The sequence below is a fragment of the Podarcis bocagei genome (genome assembly GCF_964188305.1).
Source record: "Podarcis bocagei genome assembly, chromosome: 16".
NCBI classification, from domain to species: domain Eukaryota; kingdom Metazoa; phylum Chordata; class Lepidosauria; order Squamata; family Lacertidae; genus Podarcis; species Podarcis bocagei.
The window spans coordinates 16,745,427-16,772,863 of record NC_138142.1 but is presented as its reverse complement, the minus strand read 5'-3'; the positions used below and the strand labels follow the sequence as shown (position 1 = coordinate 16,772,863).

At 46.5% G+C, this 27,437-nt stretch overlaps 2 protein-coding genes across 5 annotated transcripts in view; one reads left to right on the top strand and one right to left on the bottom strand.

Annotated features, from left to right (window-relative positions):
• RSPH14 (radial spoke head 14 homolog) overlaps nucleotides 1–27,437 on the bottom strand; it is a 68,610-nt gene that overhangs the window by 5,904 nt on the left and 35,269 nt on the right. The gene's annotated exons all lie outside the window — the stretch shown is intronic.
• The window catches only part of GNAZ (G protein subunit alpha z), a 47,254-nt gene continuing 26,564 nt past the window's right edge, over nucleotides 6,748–27,437 (top strand). The window contains exon 1 of the mRNA XM_081175077.1: nucleotides 6,748–7,001. The gene's annotated coding sequence lies outside the window, so the exon portion shown is untranslated. The remainder of the gene's footprint in view (nucleotides 7,002–27,437) is intronic.

Genomic DNA, 27,437 nt, shown 5'->3' with positions numbered 1-27,437 from the left:
TGTATGGGTGTGCCAGTTATATGACTTCAGCTTGCAGCGGAAGGAAAAGAATGTGATGCACACCCAGTCGGAATCCATCAAAACTGAGGGCTGAAGTTGACATAACACAGGTGGTCAGCAGTCAAGGTCTCCTGTGTTCGTTTGTTTAAAAGAAGAAGAAACAAGCACTTAGCAGCTGAGGATTGGAGCAGGTAGGACTAGATGGCACCGTTTTAAGTGGCATTGGGAGTGGGATAAAGGAAGGGAACTGATTCTCCGGCACTGTTTCTAAGAGCTAACTCCCACTCACTGCTATTAGCTTTGCAGGGAAAGTGTGTGGGTGCCTGTATGGTTCCTGTGTGTCTCCCCCAAAGAACTAATAGTACCTATGGGGTGGGGGTGGGGACACACGACTTAGATTGGGGAGTGTCAATTCTCTCTTCCCCAGTGTTCCTCCCTGGTCTTCGAACCAGATGAGCGGGGCTGCTGCGGGTCTGATGATGCCTAGTTTGGCCCATAAATACTTGAGAACTGTGCTTTGGCACAATTGAGTTGCCTGTTCCTGGACTGTATTCTGCCATTTGTGGCTCAGGAGGAATGGCCTTGACTGGGGCACCATTTGGATAAGGCCCTTTTCTTGGGGCGGAACCTCAGCTTGGGAACTCTCTCCCCCTGGAAGCAGGAATGGCTTCAACATTAAAAGAAAACGACGGCTGGGAATCAAAGGACTAGGAATGTGGTGGGGTGGCCACTCCAGAGCAAAGCTAGGACACCCCGATTCTCCTTTCAGCTCCTGCAGCAGTGGAAATGCGGCCGACACCAAGTACAGAAGGTGGGTTTTGCTTGAGTTTCAAATGCTCCCCAGTGTGGGAATGTGGCTGATGGGCTCCAAAGACCTCAGCTACACAAAGGTGCCTGGACGGACACGCAGGCAGGCGCATGCTAGTCTCCCCTGTGAAAACGCAATGAAGGAAAACCTTTGCGCCTGCATCTTCCACCCGCATTGCATGCCTCCCGGTCCCTCCACTGTTATTCTTGTAGCCAAAAAAAATCAGCTTTCACATGAGTGGATGAACAGCATGTTGATAAACAAATACACTGACAAGGAGTGCAGGGTTCCTATCTGCTGCTCTACAAAGGAAAAGGCGTTGCCATGGAAACTGTCTTAGCGCTTTACTTCTCAGCAAATGCCCCTCCATTCCACATATTGACCACAGCCCGGGTAGGAATGATTGTGCCGGGTCCCATGTTTCCGGCAGTCCCTTTTAGCCACGGACCTTTCTGTCAGGTGACCCTTGGGACCTGCCTTTGTAAGGAGACGCACTTCTGGTGCACTGGCAGGTGGGGAGGGATGTCAGTGTCTTTTTGCTGCTCCGGAACTCCAGAGGGCAAAGTGAAAAGGGCAGAAGGCCTGATGCTGGCAGGTGGGGAGCAAGAAACAATGTACGGCACTGGCAAATGTTCCTGCTGGGCTGAGAAGAATGGAGGAAGAGGCCAGAGAAGGGAATCAGGCAGGAGGAAAGGAAGTGGGCACAGGGTCCATCTACAAGGTGCCAGGGAGACCCTGGCACAAGTCCCTGTTGGCCCAGGGTTTGCCCTTGCAATACTTTTGAAGGGTATGGGTAATTTCAGCCCTGTCTCTGCATCCTTAAATTGTCATGACAAACAGGCCCTAGATGAGAAAGGGCAACGAAAAAACGAGGCATGTGAGATTGTGAGGCTGTTCGGTTTAGAAAAAAAATAGTAAAGATGATAAAATGATGAATGGCAAATTGCTAAAAGAACACAGAGAGGTTGCCAGGCTAATAACCACTTGAGATTAGTCAGAGATACATATGCCACACTTGGAAGAGGAGGCATTGTGACAAATGAACAACAACCAGATTGAGGACGAAACATCCCTAAACCTCAGCTTTGGAGGAAGAAGACAGTGATGCCCTGATCTTAAACAATAGTATACCTATAATGTGGACTTGGCTGGGCAGGATCACAGCCACCCCAAAATTTAGTTTTCACTCTGGAGTATTTCATATCCACCTTCTCAGCCCATTTTATTTCAAACGCTCCAAGTTATCACATCTTTGTTATAATTTTTAAAGGGGGAAGCTCTTGATTCAAATGTATACTCATATAACAAACACATAGAACCATTGAATTGTTGAGTTGGAAGGGACCCTCAGGATCATCTAGTCCAGAAATATGCAGCTGTCGACTTCCGGGTTAGCGCCTCCGGCAACGGCGGATTTCCTCTGATCGGGAGGAATCAGCTTCGTGGAAATTAGGGTCTGGACCGCCACGGCGAGGTGGAGACCCATAAAAAACCACAGACGGGAGAAGCCTGTGGACGTGGGATTCAGCAGGCACCTTTTGCGCCTCCCCTACTCGCGGGGAAACCCGGTTTTGGGGATCCGGAGCGACGTGGGGTGAGCGGCACGGTGCTTCGAATTGACTGCTCTTTCCATGGAGTGAAGCCGCATTGCTGTTGCCGGAGAGCGCTGACTTTTTCCTGTGGACAATTGGACTTTAAACAACTACCCGTGAGTAGAACGGAAAATTGGACTATGAAACATCTTAATTTGGCACCGAAGCGGGAAGGTTCTAAACAGGAAGTCCGCCTTCCGCTTTTGTAAATAGATTGAAGCAAAGACATTGCAAGCTAAAGTCTGGAAAGTCTTTTGTAAAGGATTAAATCTCCATCGGCTAAAACTACTAAACCCCCCTTGGAAGCAGGAGAAGAGGGGGGAAATATTAGATTGTTCAAGCCTGCAGGAGAGAGAGTAAAGAAAGATAAATTTCCACCGCCTTGAACCTGGGAACGGGTTGCTAGGAAGGCAGACGTTTTGGGAAAGTTCATTGACTGTGAATAAAACATTTGTTGACAGATAGTTAAAAAAGAGAAACATATTGATTCCAATGTTTCCTTTTGCATTTAAAAGGAACAAAATATTTGAAAAACGAAAGTAATTTTGTTGCTGGATCTGCTTTTAAAAGGACGGATACAAATAGAAATTGTTTCCCCTAGAGGGAGCTTTTGAAACTGTTGTTGGAGTCGATCTGGGGAATTTTCCAGCTGTAGAGATTAAAGATTGTGAGAACCAGACACTGACCTTGAACAAGACTGTGCCCAGAAGAAGCCTTAGTGACTGCTTTTTGCAAGACAAGCGCTTTATTGGAACAGCTACATGAGAAGATGGATTTGATGACTGTTGCAGTTAATAATTTTGGACAAACAGTGAATACCTATATAGAAACCTCTCAGGAACCGACCCAGGAATCTGCTTTGACAGGGCAAGTTGTGCAGAAGACAAAAGAGGAGGTTGCTGTTGAACCTCAAGTAATACAAGTGGAGAGAGCCGCAGCCTTGCAGGAACATAAGCTGTTGTTTTTGATGACCGAACCTGGAGAAAGTCAGATTTGGAGAGATGGAGTCTCGTTTGGATTGGAGATGGGAAATTGGATAGATCCTCCTATGCAGGGCTGTTCTGGCTTCTGGGATCTGGTTCTGCGCCAGGGGGAGTCTGGAGTTGTCGGGGCCTTTAACTTTGGAGGGACTTTGAAACATGCCTCAAAATACCTTTTGGATTTTAGTGCTGACTATGGAGAATGGGCTGACCTGTCGAGAAGGGATAAAGACATTGTTAGGTTGGAGTCTCCCCAAGATCTACTCCTCAGCGATAAAGGAAGGAAATTAAGAACAAGATCAGCAGAAGACAAAGTAAAGTGCAGGTATAAATATGAAGAAGATCTGCAGAAGGGACATGGAAAAGAGTTAAGAGCCTCGGATAGAAGATCACCAGGTTGATGGACTAAATGGAATGGATAGAAAGGACTGACAGAACCCGAGACTAGGAAGAAGAGACGGTGGATGAAGATTGGAAGAAAGTTTAAAAATTCATTTAGAGAAATATTGTAAAATTAATGAGTGTTAGAAAAAATGTTGGAATGAAACTATTTGGCTTTAGTAGAAATGCTATAAGGAGTTATGTACAAATAAGTTTTAAGTTTTAGGGCTTTTTATGGTAAGATAAGGTTAAAATAAATTAAGACAATTTAATGACAGAACATAGTGAAAGATGGAAAGGATTTGCTGAGATAATTAATAACTAGAATACAAAAAAGGGAGGTGTGAGGAGGTCGATGAAGCAAGATAACGAAAGATAAAGATTTGGGAATATTGGATTTGTTTTTAATTTTTTGTTCGCTTTTGTTTTTGATGTATTGTGTGTTTTGTTCTCTTTCTTTTTATTGACTTGTATTGTTTAATTTCTTTTCTTTTCTTTTTCTTTTTTTCTCTGTAATTTTAAATTCTCAATAAATATCATTAAAAAAAAACCAGAAATATGCAGCTGTCACGTATGGGGAAGCATGCCGTTGCACACCAAACTAACCCAAGAAGAGCCTGGCTGCTGCTGGATCAGACTGAAAGGGGTCTGATCTACTCCGCCATCCCATTTCCCATCACGATCCCAATCCCCCAGTGGGGACAGGGTGCCACAGCCCCTCTTCTGCTGCTGCTATCCAGAGCCTGGTATTTGGAGACGTGCTGCCTCTGAACCAGGAGGCAGCTTACAGCCATGGCCTTTATCCTCAATGATTTTTTCTAACTCCCTTTTAAAGCTGTTCAGTCTTATGGACATCACCATGTCTTGTGGTAGCAAAATTCCGTAGCTTAAATCGCATGACGACGTGCTTCTTTTTGTCTGCTGTGAATGTCCTGCCATCAGATCCCACCAGTGTTTATGTGAACTTAGGGGAGTTGTGCTCCCAAAATGCATTGTTTCACACCAACACTGAAGCAGAATTGCAATTTTAATCCTCATTCACCCAGTTCAGAGAATGTGTGCGTAAACAGGGGCACCAAAAAGAAAATACGATCAATTGCCCATCAGAGAGTAGAGTATTCCTTAAACATGGTCCAATGGCAGTGAAGCACCTCCAGCTCAGTCACACTTGTGATTGCCCAGCAGGCGGAAACTTTTCCTTACTAGCTGACTACTGATGGAATGGAGTCATTTTGGTGTCATGGCCTTGGGAGCTGATTTTCCAATTTTAGTGAGTTTCTTGGCTGCCTTCCTATGTGGGCACTGTTGCCATTACAGTCCCTAATGGGTGGGTTGTGGTACGATTTGCAGGAATCCTACGGGCACGTCTGCTGTTTTTCTGGCATTTTTGCATGTTGGGCATTCCTGGACTGGGTGCTCTGAGGCAACCGCAATGCACCCACCAGAATTAGCCTCATGTATGAGAAGTTTGCTTGGCCCATCTTCCACTGAAATACTTAACATGTCAATACATAAACAACTGGCAGCTGTAAAGAGTTATTCCAAAGTAATATCAAACATTATTTCCGTACTCCTAAACATTTCACTGTCGTTCCAATTACAATATGGTGCCTATGTTTCATTTATAATTAAGGCACAGTGATTGTGGCAGCCATCTTGGATTTATAAATTTCCATTTTCTCAGCAACCCAGAGGCATAAGCTGCTGGTTTATACACCAAGACATGCATCATTTAATGCTCTATGAACCTGATTTTGCACTGTTGCCTCAACTAGGTTTCAGTTGGCTGCTCGTTTTCAACTGAGGCTTCTAAATCCTTTGGGATAAGCGTTAATAAGCCTAACATTAGCTTGTCATTAAAATTTCATCAAAGTGGTTGAAGGGTAGGGTTGCAAGAGCAAGTTTATGCTGGTAATCGGCAGCACTAGATGAGTTTTTAAGACATCACTTTTAGACAGACGCCATGGCTCAGTGGCAGAGCATCCCACCTTGACTTCCACCTTTAGTTTTAGAGTCAAAGCAAAAGCTTCTTGTTCGTTTTTTATTATGGATTTTGTGTTCTCATTTTGTTTTTATATGTTGTGAATTTTGGATGAAGGGCAGTAAACAAATTTAATAAACAACAACAAGAAGTGTACCCCAAGAACCAGGAAGATATGGATCCAGCAGACGGAAAAAAATTCCCCTGAAACAACCCCAAAACTTGGGAAATCTCTCTTGTTGCATCTTATGCCCCTTGGTCAGTACTATTCTCAGTCCAACCTACCTTACAGGACTGTTGTTAGGGGGAAATAGGGCAACCATTGCACAGGTTGAGCTGAGGGCAATGGGGGGGCATGGTGCCAGAATGGGCTTACTGGTTGTAGGTTAAAGAGGATCCCCAAGAAGTCATACCTCGCCAGTAAGCCATCTGGCTACAAAACTGGGTTAGACACAGGGATTAAGGACAATCTGCAAAGGAGCCCTTTGCCCTGAGGGGCAGCTGCTGCTCTGCCCATCTTGTCCTTGAGGTCAGGCTTCGACGATGGGGCCTCTGCGGTCAGCTGCCCCAGGGATGCCAGGCTCCCAGGAAACTGCACCCCCGATCCCACCCCAGGGAAGCCAACCGAGCCTTTGCACCCCGTTGCGGCGGGTCGCTTGGCGCCTATGACCCGGGCGAGGTGCCCCTTGGCTGCCAGCCAAGGGGGAGGCCCGTGGAGCCGCTGGGGGGGGGGGCGGGTTGGCGGCTGGGAGAAGCGTGCCGCGCTCGGGGGCCTTTGAGCGAGCCGGCCCCGTCCAGCCTCGCCGGGCCCCCACGTGGCAGCCCCGCTGCCTGGGCGCGCGAGTCTCCTGCGCGCACGGCGCCGGCGCGCTCCGCCATTGGCGAGGGCGCGCGCCAATCCGGGCGTCGGCCGGCCAATCGGGGCGCGCGGAGCCTCTGCGGCGCGCCAGCCCCTCCTGCGCCCGAGGCTCCCGAGCGTGGTGTGCTGTGGCGCGCGGCTGCGGGGAGCCACCGAGCAGCCCCAGCGCCCGGCCCGCCGCCTGCCCCGCCCCGCCCCTGCTCCAGCTCCTCCTGCGGCACCGGTGGTAGCAGCAGCAGCAGCAGCCAGACGAAGGCGAGGCACGCATCCCGCGCCGGTGCCCGTCCCGCGGGGAGGATGGGAGCCCTGGCGCTGACGAAGCCCGGCGGCGGCGGCAGCAGCAGCAGCAGCCGCGGAGAAGGAGGCGGCTGCCTGCCCCGCCTCTGGCGCCTGTGAAGAGGTAGGTGCTGCTTGGCCGCGCTCCCGCCGGGGAACTAGGTCAGGGCGAAGCCGCGGCGAGGGCTGCTTGGGACGGGGATCCCCGCCAGAGATGCCCTTTGCGCCGGGGCCGGGGCCGGGGCCGGGGTGGGCTAGGCTACCGCCGGGCTCTTGGCTTCCGCGTGGCCAAAGCGACGCCAACGCCTCCCGCGAGGCTCGGCCTCCGCAGCCCGGCAGGGCGGGGAAGGGGGCGCCTTGGGCAGGAAGGCAAGACGTCGGCTGCCCGCTTTCCCGGGCAGGCTCGGCCTTCGCGCAAGCGGGATGGACAGCTCCTCTCCGGCAGGCGATTTGCGGGCGGGAGGCCTTTTGCGGGAGGAAGGCGCCTGCGGTGGCACCTGAGCGGGGAAGCCTCCCTGGCGACCGGGCTGGTCCCTGCTGCTGCTGCTCAGTTTGCGCGCGTCCTCCCGCCCTGCGTGCGCCAGACAGCGCTTGACCTCCCGATTTCATGCTGTGCCATTGAGCACCCCCCACGCCCTCTCCACGAGGATCGTTTGCTTGGGTGCCAGGGAGAGAGACATGCCTGCAACCTCCTCTTGGGCCGGGCACCAGAGACAGGTCGCCACACCCTCCGGGGGACTGTCTGGATCGATTTTGCTGCAAAGCATGGAAGCAGATCAGGCCAGCGGGGCCAGCGACGTGAGGGTTGTGGATTTCACATCACCGAAGCTGACACACCTTTTGCCGTTTTGGGCAGGTGGTGCTTAACTGGGCTTAGGGATGCATGATTCTCTCTTCTCGCCTAACGTGTGCTGGCTGGGGCTGGGGTCTGTCTCCATCCCCTCTCTAGTTGGTGCTTGCGGCTGGATGGGATTCAGACTTACTGTGGCAGGAGACTGTATGCCACTGGCATGGCCGTCGCCTGACTGGGTTGGGAAATGGTCCACCAAAAAAGGAAGGAGCCCTGCCCTTGGATGGAGGACACTCTGAGAGCAGAGGCCCAGAGAGGTGGCATGGGACCCCCTCCCATGGGGAGGGCCAGCACCTGGGCTGAGTAGACAGTAAAGGATGAGAGGGCCCTTCTTGGCAAGATGGTCTCAAGTGCAGGATTCTCCTCTCCTCCTGACTTACTGCCTCAGTAAGTCTATCTGCTTGCACATCAGATCTTTGGAGAGAAGCCCTCCAAAAACAAGCAAATCATTGGACAGGACATGAAGAATTTTGCAAGAGAAAACCTGGTTTTTGTGTTCTGTGATGTTCATCTTCGGGCAGTTGACATAGTTAAGCGATTTAAGGCTGCCCGCTAATGGTGGAGTAAACTGCTCTGTCTTTGGGCCTTCCAGGAGTAGGGCATGTCTTTTGATGTAGCCATGGTATCCTCCCTTCCAAAAATCGAAAAATAATTGGTCCAGAGGCGCTTCAGGTCTGAAATAGTTGGGTCTGGTGGCACTTTTTTTTAGTTATGTTTACATTTATTTATTTATTTATTTATTTATTTAATACATTTCTATATTGCCCTTCATCAAAGGATCACAAAGTGGTTTACAATGTAAAAACACAGAAATACATAGCACAGTGACAAACAAAAACAATACCCCTCCCAAAAGGGTAACACACTGCAGTAATCTAACTTAGAGGTTAACAGAGCCTAGACAACAGAAGTTAGGCTATCCATGTCCAGATAGGGATGCAGCTGGGCCACCAGCCAAAGCTGATGGAAGGCCTTTGCCACAGAGGCCACCTGAGCCTCAAGTGACAGCAATGGACCAGAAACGACCCCCAAGCTGCGTACCCGCTCCTGCAGAGGGAGTGTAACCCCATCAAGAGCAGGCAACCTCCTAGCCATCTGGTCTAGGGAACCACCTACTAACAGTGCCTCAGTTATGCATGCATTATGTTAGCTTTGATTGGCTGGCCAGGTAGAATAAATAAATAAAGTTCTAGACACAAGTACAGGATGGGACTTTGCCCTCCTCATTTCAGGAAGTGTACCAGTTGTGGGAAATATTGGTGTCAGTTGGAATTTCTTCTTCTGTGGACACAGTCCATTTATATACCAGTTAGATACATGGTTTAAAAAGTGACTGAGCTGGCATCGGGAGGTTAATAATGTACCACTTACACATTCAAGTGTGTTAATCAGCAGGGCAACAATGCAGTGTCTCCTCATTTTGCCATAATCTTATTAGCCGTTTTTGACTGGCTTGCTTTCCCACATTGAAAAAGCTTCTTTGCTCCAAGGAGCTCCCGGGAAGGCAGAATTAGCGTCTTCCAGGAAACAAAGCTTGATCCAGGCAGTGGAAGGTTTTTGCCACCAATCTTGATATAGACAGGCTGGCAGTGCTGAACAACTTCACAGGAGGCTTTTAGAGACGTCACTGGCTCACTGACAAAATCCACTGATATCACTGGTGCTGATTTCCAAGCCATAAGATAGACTTCTTTAATATTTTCGTTCTTGTAGAATATGTGGCCTCATTTCACAGTATCGGCGGTCACAAAATCATGCGGCTTCAAGTGCAACTGGGTGTCCTCTGCCATCCACCACAGGGCAAGGGACTCCAGAAAAAATAAGGGCTGATTTCCTCCTGTTGCATGTGCAGTTCACATTCCATGCCTCAGGTAATCATTGAGAGATCCAGGTAGTTGAAAGTCAGTTTCTATAAAGCTAAATAAAATAACCTCCGTTCAAGTCCTTGGCACTCTTCTGCTGTCAGATTCGTTGAGCAAAGAGGCAAACATTACAAGCCCATACATAACTACTCAGAAGTAAGCCCCATGGAGGTCTATTGGGCTTACTCACAGGTAAGCGGGCATAGGACTGCAGCCTAAGTCTGCAATCATATGTACACTTGCCTGGGAGTAGGCCCAGTTGAATTTAACTCTGACTAAAAGCGCATTGGCTCAGACTGTAGCATTCGATTTTAAGTGATTAAACCTTTATATTCTGGTAAAATGGAAGGTTTAAGGTTGTAAAGTGGTGGTGAAACAGGCTAAGAGGCTTCAGTCCTGCACACAGTGAGTTTGCTTTAAATTTCTCAGATTAAATCTTCCCCTATAACTTTTCAACCATATATTACAATGAATATTTCAATAAAAGGGGAATGGTTTCATCCAGTTCCGCAGAAACATTTCTGTAATCAGTCAACATGTCCAGATCTTTAATTGGCATGAATGCAGCTTTCCAAAGATGAGCCCATGCACTTTTCACAGCAACCAAAAGCTTTTGTATGAACAATTTAGTTGCCCCTTGAAATCAAGAGAGTTCAAAATGACTTGATACTTCAAATGTTAACACTTTCCCCATTATTCCCACCACTTGGGTTGAAGAGACTTCAAGAAAAGGGCAAGTCCAACAAGAAAGTTAGAAATCTGCACTGTTGGTATGTCATTTCCAGAAACTAAAAGTGACAGTTCAGTAAAGGATTTTGTTCAGCTTTTCAGGAGTAATATAGGAGTAAGATTACTGTTTTGTACACCGGATATATATATAGTGGTTAAGCAACGTACAACAGGAATTGCCTGATGCATGGTTCTTTGCTGATGTCCTTTTTGATTGACTTGTTGGATCCATCAGTCATACAATTTTCTCAATTTCATATTGCAGTTACCTTATAATTGAGAAATTGCTCTAGTTTCCTGAACTCTCCCCCCTCCTTAAATTATTTGTGAGAGATAACTGAATATGTGTCATCAAATGCCCTAAAGGGTCTTAATTAAATGTATTCTCTCTCATGACAATGGCCAGTGGCAGTGTTTGCAGTCTTAGCTTGTTTCTCCCCTGATCTCATAAAATCGGTTTTAAAAGCTGAGGTGGAATGAGTTGCTTCTGCCCAAGTGACCTTTCTCTCTTGTAGAATCTCGAAAGGAATTCATATTGATTAATTTTCCAGCCCAAAGCATGCACCTGATGTCTCTTGAGGGATCCATACCCAGAGTCACTGAATTTGTGCTGCCTTATAGTATTAACAGAGGCTAGTGTGCACATGATCATCCTTTTCTGCAGGGTGGATAACAGACCTAGAATATTTTCCAGCATACAAAGATTCAGCATTTTCTTCCAGTAACAATTCACTTTTGATTGTAGAGGCATAATGAATAACAGCAAACATGTTGGATTCAAAGTATGGTTTACTATTCCAGGCCAAAGGTTACCAACCCATTCTTGACTTGAACCATGCTGAAGATTCAGCCACCTTTCCATGAGGGAGCTTGTGCTTTGCTAATCTCCCGCACCTTCACTTGGGCTTTAGTCAGCTGGGCTGGACTTCTCCATAGTAACTAGAAGGTCAAATAGCCTAAGAACTTGCCGAGGTACAACTCTGAAAGGCTATGATCAGATAAAGCCTGTGATGGCCTGTGCTGACATGGCATTGCTTAGGAACCACTGAGAAGAAATCCCTTATGGTGAAGGAGTTCAGGAAGGTGGAGTTTTGTGAGCACAACACATGCATCTTACTATGAACAAGGATGTTGTCAGAGCTGCTTCCAGATCCTAGCTCACAGAGGATCACGCTAGCCAGCGGTCACTTGTAAAAGTCTTTATTGAGTTACAGTTTCCATTCTCAAGCTGCTGCGCGCAGCTCTACGTCTTAAGGGTCAGACCGGCGAAGCTCCGTCTGAGTCTCCGCCCCCTGTGCACCAGCTTACTAACCTAGCCTTACTCCACCTTTTCCGCCTGACCGTTCTCCTCTGGGTCCCTCTGCCCCCTGTGGTCTCTTCCTTCCGGGATTCTTCTGATGCGGACCCCCCGGACCCTCCTGTCTCCTTGCGCCGGGCTTTAGGACCTGGCTCCCTTTCCGGGCTGCTTACTGCGCCACCTTCCTGTGTATTTGAACTTGGCGCACGCGCCCAACCTTCCACTTTCCTCCTGACCGTTTCTTCGCTCCCCGATGGAGGTGTGGCTACTCCTGACTCGTGCCCTCCCTCCTGTTGCGAGCTGCCAGCGCTTGATACCTGGCGCCCTTCTTCTCCCCTGCTCTCTGTTGGTGACGCTGGTCCCGATTTCCAACTGCTCCCCTCTGGACCCTTCTTCCTGGGGTGTCCCCCTAGGTTCCCCCCTTGTTCTGGCCACTGGTGCTCCTTTCTGTGAATCTTCTGATTCACTGGAAAGACTCGGAGATCTCGGGTCGTCGTCATCACTCATCTTTTCCTCTGCCTCCTCCCCCTCGCTCTCTGTTTCCTCCCTTGCCCTCGCCTCTGCTCCTGAACCCCTGACAGATGTGTTTGGATGCCCCTACTTCACCAGGCTCTCTATGTCCAGCCTGGCATCCAGCGGTGTTCTGGTCCTCCTGTGAATAAGCCTCTCCTGTGTGAAGCCTTTGTGGATCAAGTTGTTCTGGGCCTGACCTGTCAGTCTAGCAAATGGTTGTTCATTCCAGAAGTTGGAGGTTATCTCATTGGTTCCATAAAACAGCAAGTGAGGGGTGGCAAGAAGGCAGTGATTCTGCCACTGGTGATGGTGGGAAGAGAGACTTTATTCTGCAAACTGGCTGTTCTTGTGCCCATCTCCTTCTGCCTTGCAGTGCAGAAGAGTCTCTAGAATCTTGGAGCTCCCAACTAGTTCTGTGGTGTGCAGAAAGTTGAACATGGTGTTGCAGGAGAGGATTGTGTCAAAGCTTCAATTTTTTCCAAATACAGTAGAAAAGACTCAGCTGAGAAGATTTTCAAAAGCAGTATAAGAGGTGGTGGGGTCTGCTACATAATGCACAGGGTACGGGTGGAGGGATGCTAAATAAACTTCTTGGACTTTAGCCATTGCTCCTGAGACTAGCCCGGTAAAAATGTCACTACTAAATGGAATAAATCACCTTTTGAGTCACTTGTAACCTCTTCCCAAAGACTTTCCACCTGTAATCTGGGAAGGGGTCAATTCTTGTAGAGGATCCAGAGAAGGCACCTTGTGATAGGGGGAGAAATTCAATTTCAAGGCAAACCTACCTAATTTGCACTTTCTGAAACCGCACATGAACCGAATTTTGCAATGCAGTTCCCCAGCTAAACAGTGTGTTAACAAAAATGCATACACTGGAGCGAACTGTGTGCAAAGATGAATGTACTGGTGAAAATAACACAACTGTATTATATTGGGGAAACTGCTTTGTAAAAATGTTTATATTAACAAGATAGCATTAAAAATGTGTCTCAGGAGAAACTCACATTAAAATACAGGTGAATTTTCGTAATTTTTCATTGAAACCATTTCCCCCCACAAACTGATTTGGAATAATGGAGAACTGAAGTTAAGATCTGAAAAAATGAGAAACTGAGAGGAAGCAAAATTGACTAATCCACCCCTCCCTACTCATCACTTCAATTTCCAAGTACCAGTGTGCTCTGTTATATGGCCAAGCATAACTGAACTGATTTTTGTATCAGCTGAAGTCTGTTGCAGTGGAATGGAAGGGCACAGAGGGGCATCAGGTCAGCTTAACTGGGTGACTGATGTTTCCAGCAGAGATTAACTTGATCAGGCCACTTATTGTTCCTCACACAGCTATAGAAAGCCACACATGAGGAGGAGCCTGTTGCGTTCCCCTCGCCTTCAGCAGCAGCCTGAAGAGGTGCCTGCCTTTGCAATCTTGCTGACGTGGGAGCAAGTCCAAGTTTGCAAATGAAGCTGCTGATGGCATTACAGTGATGCTACGCCAGCAAATAAGTTGCTAAGAATATTTGGGAATGGGGTGTAAGATGGGCTATCTTTTTTAGGAGCTGCCCTAAGCATCATCTTTTTGTTTTGTTTTGTTTTGCTTACATAATTCTAGTTAAATTAGATTTGTAGGCTTCGGGAGAAGCAGTAATTGGCTGATGTGAATTGCATGCAGCAGTGATTACCTCACCCTGATTCATAAAGCCTAATATGGGGAATAAGAGCAAGCCTGCCAGTGACATCTTGGCAACTGAGGCGGAAAATCCAAATGGTGCCCTCCTTTACAGTTCTGTTTTTAAAAAGCCGGTAATTTAAGGGTGGCCCAAATCTGCCACTTCGGGTGGCTGCCGCTCTCCATCTGAGCCAGTCGAAAGAGAGTAATCATTGTTCTGATACCATTTATAGCTGAGCTGAGCATAAGAGGGGTGATGAACATGTACCCCTGGTCTGCTGCTCTTCCTTCCCATGAGGTACATCTAATCCTAATGAGATGGTTCGGTTTTATTCCAACTTCTTGAGAAGGAAGTTAGTTGAAATCAGAGCAGGCTTTCTTTCTGGGAAGGGAGAAATGGAGGCAAGGCATCAGTATACGTAACTAATTAACAGAGCCTGCCCTCACCTCACCTCTTTCTTTCAAAGCACTGCGGAACCAGCCAGGTACTCACTTGGACATATTCCAAGAACTATGGAACTCACAACAGCTATGTGCAAAGGTTGGTTCTCTTAAAATGATCATCTCCTCCGGGTGCCTTTTAGCCTAATCCTGCATGCAGTTACTTGGAGGTGCCCCACTAAATCCAGTGGGAATTACTCTTGAGTGAGTGTGGTCAGGATTGCAGATGCAGTCTGGGATACTAGCATCACTCCAGGTGTCACGTGAAACCTTCCAAACATGCGGCACAAAGATAATCTCTCCCTTAAATTACCGGCTTTTTAAAAACAGAATTAGGCCACCTTCTCCTTTCCCTGCCCCCACCCCCAAATTTAGACCAAGTAAAAGACACTTGCAAAAAAATAACCATGTTTAAACCCATGAGCTTAAGGTTGTACAGTGGTGCCTCGCAAGACGAAAATAATCTGTTCTGTGATTCTCTTCGTCTAGTGGTTTTTTCGTCTTGCGAAGCAAGCCCATTGAAGGATTAGCGGATTAGCGCTATTAGCGGCTTTTCTGCTGATCGGATCAGCTGATAAGCGGCTTAGCGGCTTAGAAAAAGGGGGGGGGGAAGGAAAAAAAACCAGCAGGAACTCGCAAGACATTGTCGTCTTGCGAAGCAAGCCCATAGGAAATTCGTTTTGCGAAGCACCTCCAAAACGGAAAACTCTTTCGTCTAGCAAGTTTTCCGTCTTGCGAGGCATTCGTCTTGCGGGGCACCACTGTACTGCTGTCAGAAGTATAGGACTGGGGTGCAGCTGTAAGATTTGTCAATTCCAGCGCTCTAAATTTTCTTACTTCACCAGTCTTAAACTCAGGTCTCCACATTTCTACAGCAATTTGCATTTAAATAAAAATAAAAATCCACATGAAAGTCCAGCATTTTGTGTAACCCCCCCCCCAAGCAAACACATTTTGTATGCAATTTTGGCTAATACACACATTTCTGTGAGCTGCTTCCCTAATATAATTCATTTGTTTCAGATGCGTATTGGTTTGATAGGTGTGAATTTGGTAGTTTCTCATTAAAGTGCAAACCACGATGAGCTTCTTCTGAGGTGCTGAGGCCCCTTCTCAGCACTGCAGATGCTACACTGTGCTGCAAGCCTGGGGGGCCACATGGGAGGGGGTTCATGGTCAGTTCCACCCTTTCACACTTCCTTCCCTCTCTCCCACCCCCAGTTTCTGGGAGGGTGGTGCAGGTGCCTCTCATTACCATTCTAGCAGGTGTCAGAAAGCAATGCCCTCTATTGGCCTCCCATGCTGGTGATGCCATGGGAGGAAGGGCCCAAAATGGTGTCAGAGCTGCTGGAGAGTCAGGGCTGCTGGAGGTATGACATTCAGCACAGCCTGGGTTTTCTTACAGTTATCGACTCATGCAGCTGACCTGCCTAGTTTCAGTTTGAGACTCTATTTGCTTTTCACAGACTTATTAACTAGCTCACAACCTTATGCAGAAGCCGTGAATTCTGAAAGCTGCTAGGGACAGCTTTAAGAAGGTGGGGGAGGAAATACGTTGAACACTTGCAGCTGCACCCGAGAGAGACATTTTTGCATGCATTAATATTTGAGCATGGTCTAAATGGGGATTCACAGTTATCAGGCAGAATTGTTGGGTGACCCATCGTCTCAGGGTTACATGAGATACAAAAGCGGTCCAGCACATTGTAATGGTGGCAGTTCATACCTGCAGGCCATATTTGTAGGAATAATTGGGGAGGAGGAGAGAGAGAAGAAAGGGGGTGGTACATTCCAGTGGTTCACTTGCACTGGTAGACTTTTCTTCCTGTTATTTGGGACACAGAATATGGTAAGAGGTAGAGAACCCAGAGGAACCTCTGACTGTTGAAAACAGCAGCAGAAATGGCTGCTTGCAGAGTCTCGTTCATGTTGACCAAATCTCTGCAGAGTGCTGTGTGGCCATGCAGTATGGAAATGATTCACTCCAGAGCAAATCTTCTGAGAGAGAGCAAACGGGATAAAATGTACCTTGTTACAGATGAATAAATTGAGAGATGGGGAGAAATGGTGCAGAACACACCCACTTGTATGAAAACAAGGGGGAAAGATGTATGAACAGACAAGGCAAGGCAGATGCAGTGTGAAAATTAGAAATGAAATGAGAAATGATATTGCAGTTTAAAACTGGTGATCATCAGAGCCCTTGGTTTAAAAATGTCCTTCCCACGTATTGGATTGCTCCAAACAACATGGCAACCGTGTCAATCCTTACTCCCTTCCATGGATCATGTAGCAGGCTGGAAGAATTGTGGTTGACACAGAGCCATGTAGAAGAATGCTGAGCAAATCTGAAGCAGAACAGTACCTTAATTTGTTGGGTATCATTTGGCTCAACACAAAACAAAAACAAAACTAGTTTGGGATAGTTTAAGCTTGGCTCCAGTTTGCGATTTGATATAGCAATTACAGCATCCATCATTTCAAGCTTCTCCAGATTCACTAGGCTTGTGTCAAAGTATGCAAGGTCTTGCAGAAGCCTGCAGCCTCACTCGGCAAAAGTAGCCCTCCAGGTCACCACTGCTCCTGCCTCTAGTGTATGACTGTATTTATTTATTTATTTATTTATTAAATTTATATCCCACCCTTCCTCCCAAAGGAGCACACTCCAGTTTACTCTACATCCAGTGCATGTCCACTGCTGGTATCTGATGCTGTTTGTACATAATGTTAGTCACAACTTCCCTTTATTACATATATAGCTCAAGATATGACCTAACCCCTCCCCTGACAGCATATGAATCAATATGGCTAATTTGACCCAATAACACCCCCTCATCACACACAGAGACAAAACTCACTGCAAGCAACCGAATGCAGCCAACCATGCTCTGGGCTCTCCAATCTCTCGCTTTGCAACAATGAATGGATAAATAAATGATCTGTCCACATGGCGCTGACACAAAAACTCTGCACATACGCTATGCAAAAGAACGGAATATCATTCTCCCCCCTTCTCTCTCCCCACAACCTCACAATGTCTATGACAACAATGTCTCACACCAAATGTAACTTATAGGAAGGACTCTGTGAGTTGAAACATTATATGTACCTTTGTTATTCATGAAAATCTTTTCATAAAATAAAACAATGTTAGCCACAAGCCACATCTATCCTGGAGTTTCTTGAGAAATACAACCGTGCCTTGGGTCTCAAACACCTTGACTCCTGAACAAATCGGCTCCCGAACGATCGAAACCCGGAAGTGAGTGTTCTGGTTTTCGAACGATTTTCGGAAGCCGAGTGTCCAGCGCTCCTGCAGCCAATCGGAAGCCACACCTTGGTTTTTGAATGGTTCTGGGAGTTGAACGGACTCCTGGTACGCATTCTGTTCAAGAACCAAGGTACGACTGTAGTGCGTTTTGATGTGTTTCCTCCCAAACCAGCAATTGAAAACTTAAGCCATATGAAGACACTCAATGCCCCCTCTCCACCCACTGGAGTGGACAGATAGTGGGCAACTTGGAAATATGTCTAGCTGTCCGGATGTGAACAACGATGTGCAAATGTGATTTGAAGCAGAAGTGGCGAAAACTGACCTTGCTGCGTTTTAAGTCAGTCTTGTGATGGGTTCCATTTGTACTGTGCTGGCTACAATGAGTTCTGGAAAACATAACACTTGGGTGAGAATAGCATTTGGGGAATGAGTGGAGTAGGGAGATCCGACCTTGCGTGCTATCATTACAAAGGAGAAGTTTATCAGACTCGATGGTTTGCTCCACCTCTTCGTCCTACTTTGAGAAGCAGGTGGCATTTTATCACAGTCTGGGTGTTAACGCTATTTTTAAGCATGAGAACAAGGCCGGCTATCCATCATCCCATGTAGGGCGCTTGCTTTGTAAGACGGTAGGCAAGGGATGGGAATTATTCACAAGCTGGCTACCCAAAGCACCAGTGAGTGAAGAACTTTCTGATGGCAGGGCTGGTCAGCAGTGGAACAGAGGCTGCCTTAGAATGTGGTAGACTCGCCATTGTTGGAGATTTTTAAGGAGACGCTGGATGCTCAGGATACTTTGGTAGTGGATGTCCTGTTTGATGCATTGTCTAGTTCTGCGAATCTTTTCATACCACTACAGCCCAAGTTAGATCACTTAAAGGATTTCATCCATTGCAGAGGTCTTTATTCACTAATGTTTGCTTGTTACAAAAAAGCTGGGAGAGGAGAGGGAAAGAAAACAACCCTGCTTCCTTCTCTCTCCCTTTAATCTGTCAAATGGCAATGGGTCTACCCTGATTCTTCGTTAAAAGAGAGTGGAAGGAAGGGAGTTTGACCAGGCCGACATCTCAGTTCTGTTTCTTTTAATGGTTGGTTCTTTGTTGTTTAGATTTCCAGCTCATTTATGCACTGTCCTATTTACGTGTCTGTCTGTGGGTAGATGCCTCTTTGTAAAATAAGTCTTACACTGAACTATGGCTCTCCCTAACTGGTAATGTGAGGGGGCTTGGTTCCCAGTTACCGTATTTTTCACCCTATAGGACGCACTTTTTCCCCTCCAAAAATGAAGGGGAAATGTGTGTGCGTCCTATGGGGCGAATGCAGGCTTTCGCTGAAGCCTGGAGAGCGAGAGGGGTCGGTGCGCACCGACCCCTCTCGCTCTCCAGGCTTCAGGAAGCTCTGTGCAACCCTCGGGAGACCGGCTCTGAGGGTTGCACAGAGCTGCCTGCAGTCCTGGATCAGCGCAGCTCTGCGCGGCCACCGGAGCGGGGCGCGAAGTCCCGCCCCGCTCCCGGTGGCCGCGCAGAGCTGCCTGCAGTCCCGGGATCAGCGCACTTCTCCCCATAGCCAGCCCCACAAGCTCGGGGGACAGCGGGGAGGCAGAGCGCGCCTTCCCGCTGTTCCCCAACCTGGTTCTTCCAGCCCCGCACCTGGGGGGGAAATAAATTTTTTTTCTTTATTTCCCCGCCAAAAAACTAGGTGCGTCCTATGGGCCGGAGCGTCCTATGGGGTGCAAAATACGGTAAGTGGAAAAGCTAAAGAGGGCTACACAAACCTGAGCAAAGGAGCATCCAGAGAAAACCATCTTGCAGGAGATTTATAAACCAAAAGGCAGAGAGAAGGCAGAACTGTTAAGTACCTAGGAGAAGTAGAACTTAAGGACTTGCAGCCCAGAATAGGTAGGGAGATAGAAAACGCCTAACTAAATTAGATTGTGCTCAAATCCTGTTTGCGGGTTTCCCACAGGCATCCATCTGGTTGGCCACAGTGAGAACACGATGCTGGTTTAGATGACCCATTGGCCTGATCCAGCATGCCCTTATGTTATCACACAAGTTCAATTCTCGAGACTCTTATGAATTACAATCAGGGGTCAGTAAACTTTTTCAGCAGGGGGGCAGTCCACTGTCCCTCAGACCTTGTGGGGGGCCGGACTATATTTTTTGGGGGGAAGGGGGGGGGAGAACGAATTCCTATGCCCCACAAATAACCCAGAGATGCATTTTAAATAAAAGCACACATTCTACTCATGTAAAAACATGCTGATTCCTGGACTGTCCACGGGCTGGATTTAGAAGGCGATAGGGCCAGATCCGGCCCCCAGACCTTAGTTTGCCTACCCATGAATTACATCTTGTGGTATTGAAGGAGCAGAGATGCTGATCACAGTTTGAAACTTTTAAGTAGATAAGAATCCATGGAGAACGCATGAGGAGCCAGAAGAGTGGAGATGGGCAAATGTTGCCCCTGTCTTCAAAAGGTGGGGTAAAGAGCGGGTCTCAAAAACTACAGACCATGCCAGTTTGACAATGATGCCTGGCAAAATTCTAGTACACGCTATTAAAATTAGCATGTACAATGATTACTAGGAGTCAGCAGGGGTCATCAAGAATAAATCATACCAAACCAATCTCACCTTTTTTATATAACTACTATTTGATAACCAAATGGATTGTGGAAATGCCATGGACATATTATGCCTTGATTTCAGCTAAGCAGTTGACAGAAGCCTCCTGTGATATCCTTATTAACAATATGGTAAAATGTGGGCACGATGATACTGCCATTGGGTGGAACCACAGCTGCCTGAACAAGTACACAATATGTGCTTGTTCATGGCTCAGAATCAACCTGCAAGGGAGATCTCAAGTGGAGTGCCCCAGAGCTCTGTTCTAGCCCCTGTACTCTGCAACATTTTTATAAATGGCTTGGATGAGGGAGTAGAGGTGATGCCTATCAGATTTGCAGGTAATCAGTGGGGACACAGGGCTTGCTGCTTTGCTACACTACCCCAGATGTTCCTTATAACCACAGATGACAGCTAGGCCTTGCCTCTCCATCTACAAAAGTGTTGGAAGCACCTCTTGCTTTCTTGGTGCTTCTACTGAGGCAATGATGTATAGCAGCCTTCATCAACCTGCTGCTGTTCCCCATGTTTCGGACTAAATACTCATCAGCATGTACCAGCTGGGGCTGATGGGAGTTGTAGTCAAAATATGTGGAAGGCACCAGATTGATGAAGAAGACTGCTGTACAGGATGCTTAATCAGCCTGCACTCCATGTTTAATAATGCATGATTAATAAAACCCCAGTTTATTTCACCACCATTCATGGTTGGCCCCTAAACCTTTAAGTAACTAATTCACTGTTGTCGCCTGGGAACCCTCTGCTGAAGCATATACATTCAACCATCTCATATGGCCCTCAGGCTTATTTACAGTGGCCGTCTGTTGTAGTCATACTCCCGTTTTTAGTGTACGGAAGTGCCATTTGGAAAAGCAAGGGATGGCAGTGGGCGAGGTGGATTTGAGAGGCTTCGAATAGAACAATCTGGCAACTTTAAAGGTGGGGGAACTAGAACATGTGGTGGGCTGGTGAGACAGCCAAGGAATTAAGTGAAAACAGAGAGAGAGAGAGAGAGAGAGAGAGAGCCAGCAGCCAGGCAGAAAATCTGATAATTGTGAAGACAATGTTGTATGGATGTTTCCCCTGGAAGGCTTGTGGCAAGGACGCTGCCTCTTGTGCTTTCGATTCACTTCAAGAGGTGCACATTGGGGATCAACTTACAATGGGAGTCAAATACAAATGAGCTCAGAATATCCAGTGGACATGCTTCAAGAAATAACCTCTAGGAATGGGGCCAGAATAGAATATGTCCCGTGATCCGAGAACGATCTGAGATAGTTCAGGAACTGCATTTAGGGAACCATGAGATGCCATAGAAGAATGTTTTTAACCCAGCTTCCAAGGTTGTTTAGAAGTTCCAAATACATCGTAAGGAGTGGGCAGATGACTAATAACAGATGTACCATGAAAGTCCTATCCACAAGGTTTCCAGTGGCGTGTGAGTGTGTGGCTTGTACATACCCCATCCTGTCTTTGCAGTGTGTAAGATGGAACATCTCGAAAAAGCAAGTGTATCCAGTGGTACCTCGGGTTACATATGCTTCAGGTTACATACGCTTCAGGTTACAGACTCTGCTAACTCAGAAATATTACCTTGGGTTAAGAACTTTGCTTCAGGATGAGAACAGAAATCGTGCAGCGGCAGTGGGAGGCCCCATTAGCTAAAGTGGTGCTTCAGGTTAAGAACAGTTTCAGGTTAAGAACAGACCTCCGGAACGAATTAAGTACTTAACCTGAGGTACCACTGTATATAGAAAGAGATGCACTGAACCTGCGTAGCCAAATCAAAGCCCATGCTTAACTGCGTAGCCAAATCAAAGCCCATGCTTGACTGCTTAACTGCTTATTTACTTAGCTTCTGCCCCTCCTTTCGATCTCCAAGACAGCTTACATAAAACAATAAAATGCAATTAAGTTGAGGCTGCTTCTGTCACCTCAGGCATAGCATTGCTCTGGGGTGGCTGTTCGCCACTCCCCAAACCCCATTTGTCATCCAGCCATTCTGCCATTTTCTATCCCTTTCCATCTAATCTGCCAGTTTCCTGGATGCACTTCCTTCTCCCATCTCCCACAACTGCAGGTGTTCTATCACTCAGGCTGAGAGAGGAACTAGGACACCAAGCGAAACAAAAATGAGTAAGAGTGGCAAGATTTCTCCCTCTGTTGTCCCCCCCCCCCGCTGCCTATTGTTTCCCCTATACCACTTTCCCATCTCTGGAAGGAAAAAAAGCATGTATACTCCCATTTCTCCCACCCAAATGGTGAGGAAGCTTCTTTGGAGAATATAATTTTGAAGCCCACACCTTAAATAAATGACAGCTCAAGAGGGTATGGAGATTCTCCCGGGACTTGTTATTCAAGAGCAGAATGGAACCCACTTTTTCTCCTATTTTTGGCTGCATTTCTAGTTATCACGTTACTTGCTGCCCAGGAAATTCACAATAATGTACTACAGAAGCACTAAGAATTAATGCATTTGCAGAGTAGATAGGCTGCAAAGTGAGCAGGCTTTTGGCTGGAGCACAGAGGATGCCTCTGAAAATGGCTTCCCTGATTAGACTGAACCTTGCTCTGGCCATAACGTGCAGAGCTATTTTTCTAGAAGTGCGCCTGGCTTTTGAGATAATGTGTGAATAATATCAGTTTTATCAGCAAAGCAATGTTCTGTACTCCTTGAAAACCATCCCAATAAGAGCAATTGGAGTGCCATATTCTTGTTATAGAGCTGCAGCATGCAGAGGTTTATTTAAGAGAGGAACGTTTAGGATGCGTCTGTCCTTCATGGCTGTATAGGTGCATTTGAAAACATGCAGGCAGTGTCTTCAAAAGGCTCCAGGGGGTGGCAGGTATCATCATACTTTGCTCCTGATTTGCATAATTTCTTTTGAGTACAGAATCTCAAATGGATTCACTTGATGTAGAATTTGGGTTTCATCTCTGTGCAGACTCTTCTGTGCTTATCCTCGAGTTTAGTCATGATGACCAAAGGAGGGCCTAGGAGTGTGTGCCTGGTGCGGTCGCACTGGGTGGGGAGTTTCTGGGGTGCTGCAACTATGACACCCAATGGAAGGGGGGCACCCGATTTTGGCACTGCACAGGGTGCCACTGAGATTTGAGGTGCCAAGTGAAGTGGTGCACTGGTGCCAATTTGCTTTGCGAAGATAATTTATATTCCCGTTATAATCCATATTTGGAGATTTTTAAAGCGGTACATGCTTTACAGTTGTTTGCTTCCTCAAGTTCCTTTTCACCTTCGTAGGAGTCCCATTTTGAATTGTTTGTGCTCTACAATGCAAGCCTGGCTCCCATGTGTGGCCTTGAGGGCACTTCATGCAGTTCCCTCCCCACAGGTGGACAGACAGCTGTGAGCCTTGTCAGAACTTCCAGAGAGAGAGAGAGAGAACATACCCCACGTAAGGCATTCTGAGAGTCTGGGAGAAAAGTCTGAAGGGAGTGAACGGATGAATAAGCCTGTGAATGGGAGCTGGTTTTGCTGTGTTTCTTTGCTCTTTCTCCCTTTTCGTTTGTGGTCTTGAAAACTTCAGTTTCACTGTGGGTTTCTAGTCATAACTCATGCCTGCCTTAAAATGTTTTGCTGTCCTTGCTTGCATCCACCAGGGAGATGGCGGCCTTTTCAGGAGGGGCATTATTATTATTATTATTATTATTATTATTATTATTATTATTATTATTATTAAATTTTATGATTCATACCCCACCTATCTGACTGGGTTGCCCCAGCCACTTTTGGCAGATTCCTACATATATAGAAACATAATAAAACATTACACATTAAAAGGCTTCTCTATACAGGGCTGCCTTCAGATGTCTTCTAAAGGTTATATCATTACTCATCTCCTTGACAACTGATGGGAGGGAGTTCCACAGGGCGGGCGCCACTACTGAGAAAGCCCTCTGCCTGGTTGCCTGTAGCTTCACTTCTCGCAGTGAGGGAACCGCCAAAGGCCCTCAGAGCTGGACCTCAGTGTCTGGGCTGAACAGTGCGGATGGAGACAGTCCTTCAGGTATACAGGGTCAAGGCCGTTTAGGTTAGGAAACAGTCTTCCAAGAAAGGCTTACCTGGCACCAGTTGAAGACCTTTCTCTTCACCCAGGCCTTTTTGATAACTTATGTAGTAGTTTTAAAATCTGTGTTTTGACTTTCGGACTATAGTGACGCCCCGCCCGGCCCAACTTTAGCTGTATCTATGTTGCTTTTGATTTTATGGCTTCCATATATTATTTTGCTTATTTTATTATTTTACTGATTTAATGTAAGTTTCCTACAGAACTTTATTTAACTTCTGCCTTATTTTATTTATTTTAACTTTGTGTTATGGTGTGGCATGCTAATGCAAATAAATAAAGCAGCTAATATTTTATCATCAAGCTATTTGTTATAGCCATCTTCGGACTTACGTGGAACATATGATATAAATTCCTTAAGTAAAAGGCACTTCATTGTAGTCAATTTATGCCCCACCTAGACTTCCGGTCGGTGCCAGCGCTTAATGGCGGTCCTAGCTCCGAGCTCCGGAGAAGGACTGCTTCGCAAGTTCGGGTCTTACCCGCTACGGCAAGCGGGGGACCCCTAAAATCCCAGGCGCTGAAGCCTGAGAACAAGGAGACTCGGTGGGCACCTTCGCGCCCCCCGGTACCGTGAAAGAGCCTTTTTAAAGGCTACGGATCGACATCGGGAGTGAGCGCGGTGCTGAGAGTCGCTACCCAGCCTGCGAAGTGAAGCCGCGTCGCCATAAGCGGAGAGCGCCGATTCCTTCCTGAAAAGAAATTCGGACTGATTCCCCGTGAGTAAGAACTGAAAAATAACCGGGACTCTTTCAATTTTAAAAATTGGGCTAAAAACGGGGGAGATTTAAACAAAGGAAGTCTGCCTCCCCCCGACTGCATGAAAGCGAAAGCAACGGAGCTCTAAACCTGCATCCGTTTAAATCCGTCCTTTGATCAGCTAAACCGGACATTTAAACCTTTGATCTCCCCTCTAGCAAGCAGGGCAGAGGGGAGGCGAATCTGACCATTAACTGCATGACTTATTTGGAGGAAAAAAACCTCTGCTGTCTCATCTGTTTGAAAGTACGAAACGGTCTGCCTTCTTAGTACACTGAACTGACTTTTCCCTGTGAAGTGATACTTTGATACAAAGTTTCCACACTGCCTGACTATTGCATATTATAAGAAGAAACAGTATAAATTGGGCAACTGTGGCAATTTGAAGTTATAAGTATTTAGTAACATTGACTTTGACTGTGTTAATCTCCCTTTTTCTTACTTTTTGGACTGTCTCCTTTGTTTTGGTACTTGGAAATTTCGCTCTATGGCCATTTTGATTTGCTCCCTCTAGAGGATAAAGTAAAGTTCGGCACGGCTTAAGACAGTGGAATTTTCCAAGGGAGAACAAATCCCGTGGGAATTGACCTTGACATGAGTGGCCCACAAGAAGAGATAGTCACAAGAGCCAAGATCAAGCAACAACAGCAACAACAACAGTTGCAGCTGCAACAGGCAAAGAAAAGAGGCTCAATCTCAGGCGCAACAGCCGGATCAGCAGGAACAACAGGTCAAGACAAAGGAGCAGCCGTTTCTATGGAAGCTGTGACAGAGGCCCTGCTCAAGATAAACCAAACCCTGGAGTCTTTGACAAAACAGACTTCAGAGAACACACAAAAATTAACAGAAATATCAGCAAGATTAAACCAGAATACAGAATCTATAAATAGATTGGTAGAGGAGAACGCCACCACGCGCCAAATTGCCGAGGAGGCCAAAGCCACTGCCGGAGAGACACAGGAGAAGCTAGAGCCGCTTGCCAAGAAGGTCTATGAGCATGATGCAACTTTGGCCTTGTGGGAGTTACAGAGGAAAGAGAGAAATTTAAAATTAAGACTGATTCCGGAGAACGAAAGAGACAGCCTTGTGGAATACTTGACACGGGAGTTTGCGGATTGCTGGGACCTTGAGGAAGACGAATTTAAAATTACGACTGCCTTCAGATTGGGTAAAAAGCAAGATAGAAAGACACCGAGAGACTGTTTGATTACACTCAGATCCAAGGAGGAAAGAGACAAAATATTAGGATTACACTTTGAAAAGGCCCTGCAAATTGGAAATTCAGCTGTACAGATCTTCAAAGACATCCCAAAATACATTTTGGATTTAAGAAACTTTTACAAGGACTTGGTTCTCTTGCTAAAGAAGAACACTATTCGCTTTAGGTGGGAGTTTCCACAAGGACTGTCATTTGACTACAAGGCAAAGAAAGTGAAAATAAAGACAATTCAAGATAAAGACAAATTTTTGGCAAGATACCAGGAGGATTTACAGAAGGGGACTGTGGACGTACTTGCAGAACAGAGGAGAGCACTGGACATCCTGAATCTCTCGTTTGGACAAAAACCACCACCATCAGAAGAAGAGCAACAACTTGGAGCTGTTGGAGGAGCCTTAAGAAAATAACAAGATGGCTCTGCAATTCCTTAGTTGGAATTGTAATGGGCTCAATGGGCCTTTGAAGAGAAGACAAGTATTTCATATATTGAATAAAGAACAATTGGACTTGATATGCTTACAAGAAACTCACATAACCAGAGCCCACAGGAGATTACTTTCAAATAAAAGGCTAGGACAAGAATTTATTTCATCAGACAAAGTTAAGAAGAGAGGAGTTGTAATATATGTGAAGGAGAAATGGGCTCCAAAAATGATATTCAAAGATGAACAAGGGAGATATCTGGCTGTGGAGATACAAGTACAAGGAGAAAAATTCTTAGTTGTTGGAATTTATGCACCAAATGAAGGCAAATCTGACTTCTTTAAGAGACTTCATGAAACTTTGACGGACTATTTGGATTACAATATGATAATCATGGGAGACATGAATGGCGTGGTCTCCACTAATATGGACAAGGCACAAAGACTAACAGTCACTAAAGAAGGGAGACTCCCTAAGACTTTTTTCGAAATGACAGAAAACATGGACTTGATAGACATTTGGAGAACAAGGAACTCTCTGGAGAGAGAGGGAACCTTTTTCTCCCAAGCAATGATGACCTGGACCAGAATTGACCAAATCTGGGTTACTAGTGGACTGGCTCCAAAGATTAAGAAAGTGGAAATCTGCCCAAAAACTTGCTCCGACCATAACGCCGTGAAGATGGAGATGAAACTCACAATAACTGGTCAATTTAGATGGAGAATGAATGACACCCTCTTTCGAGATAAGGAGATTCTCACGAAGGCCCAAAAGACCCTAAAAGACTATTTTGAAATAAATTTGAGGACCGAC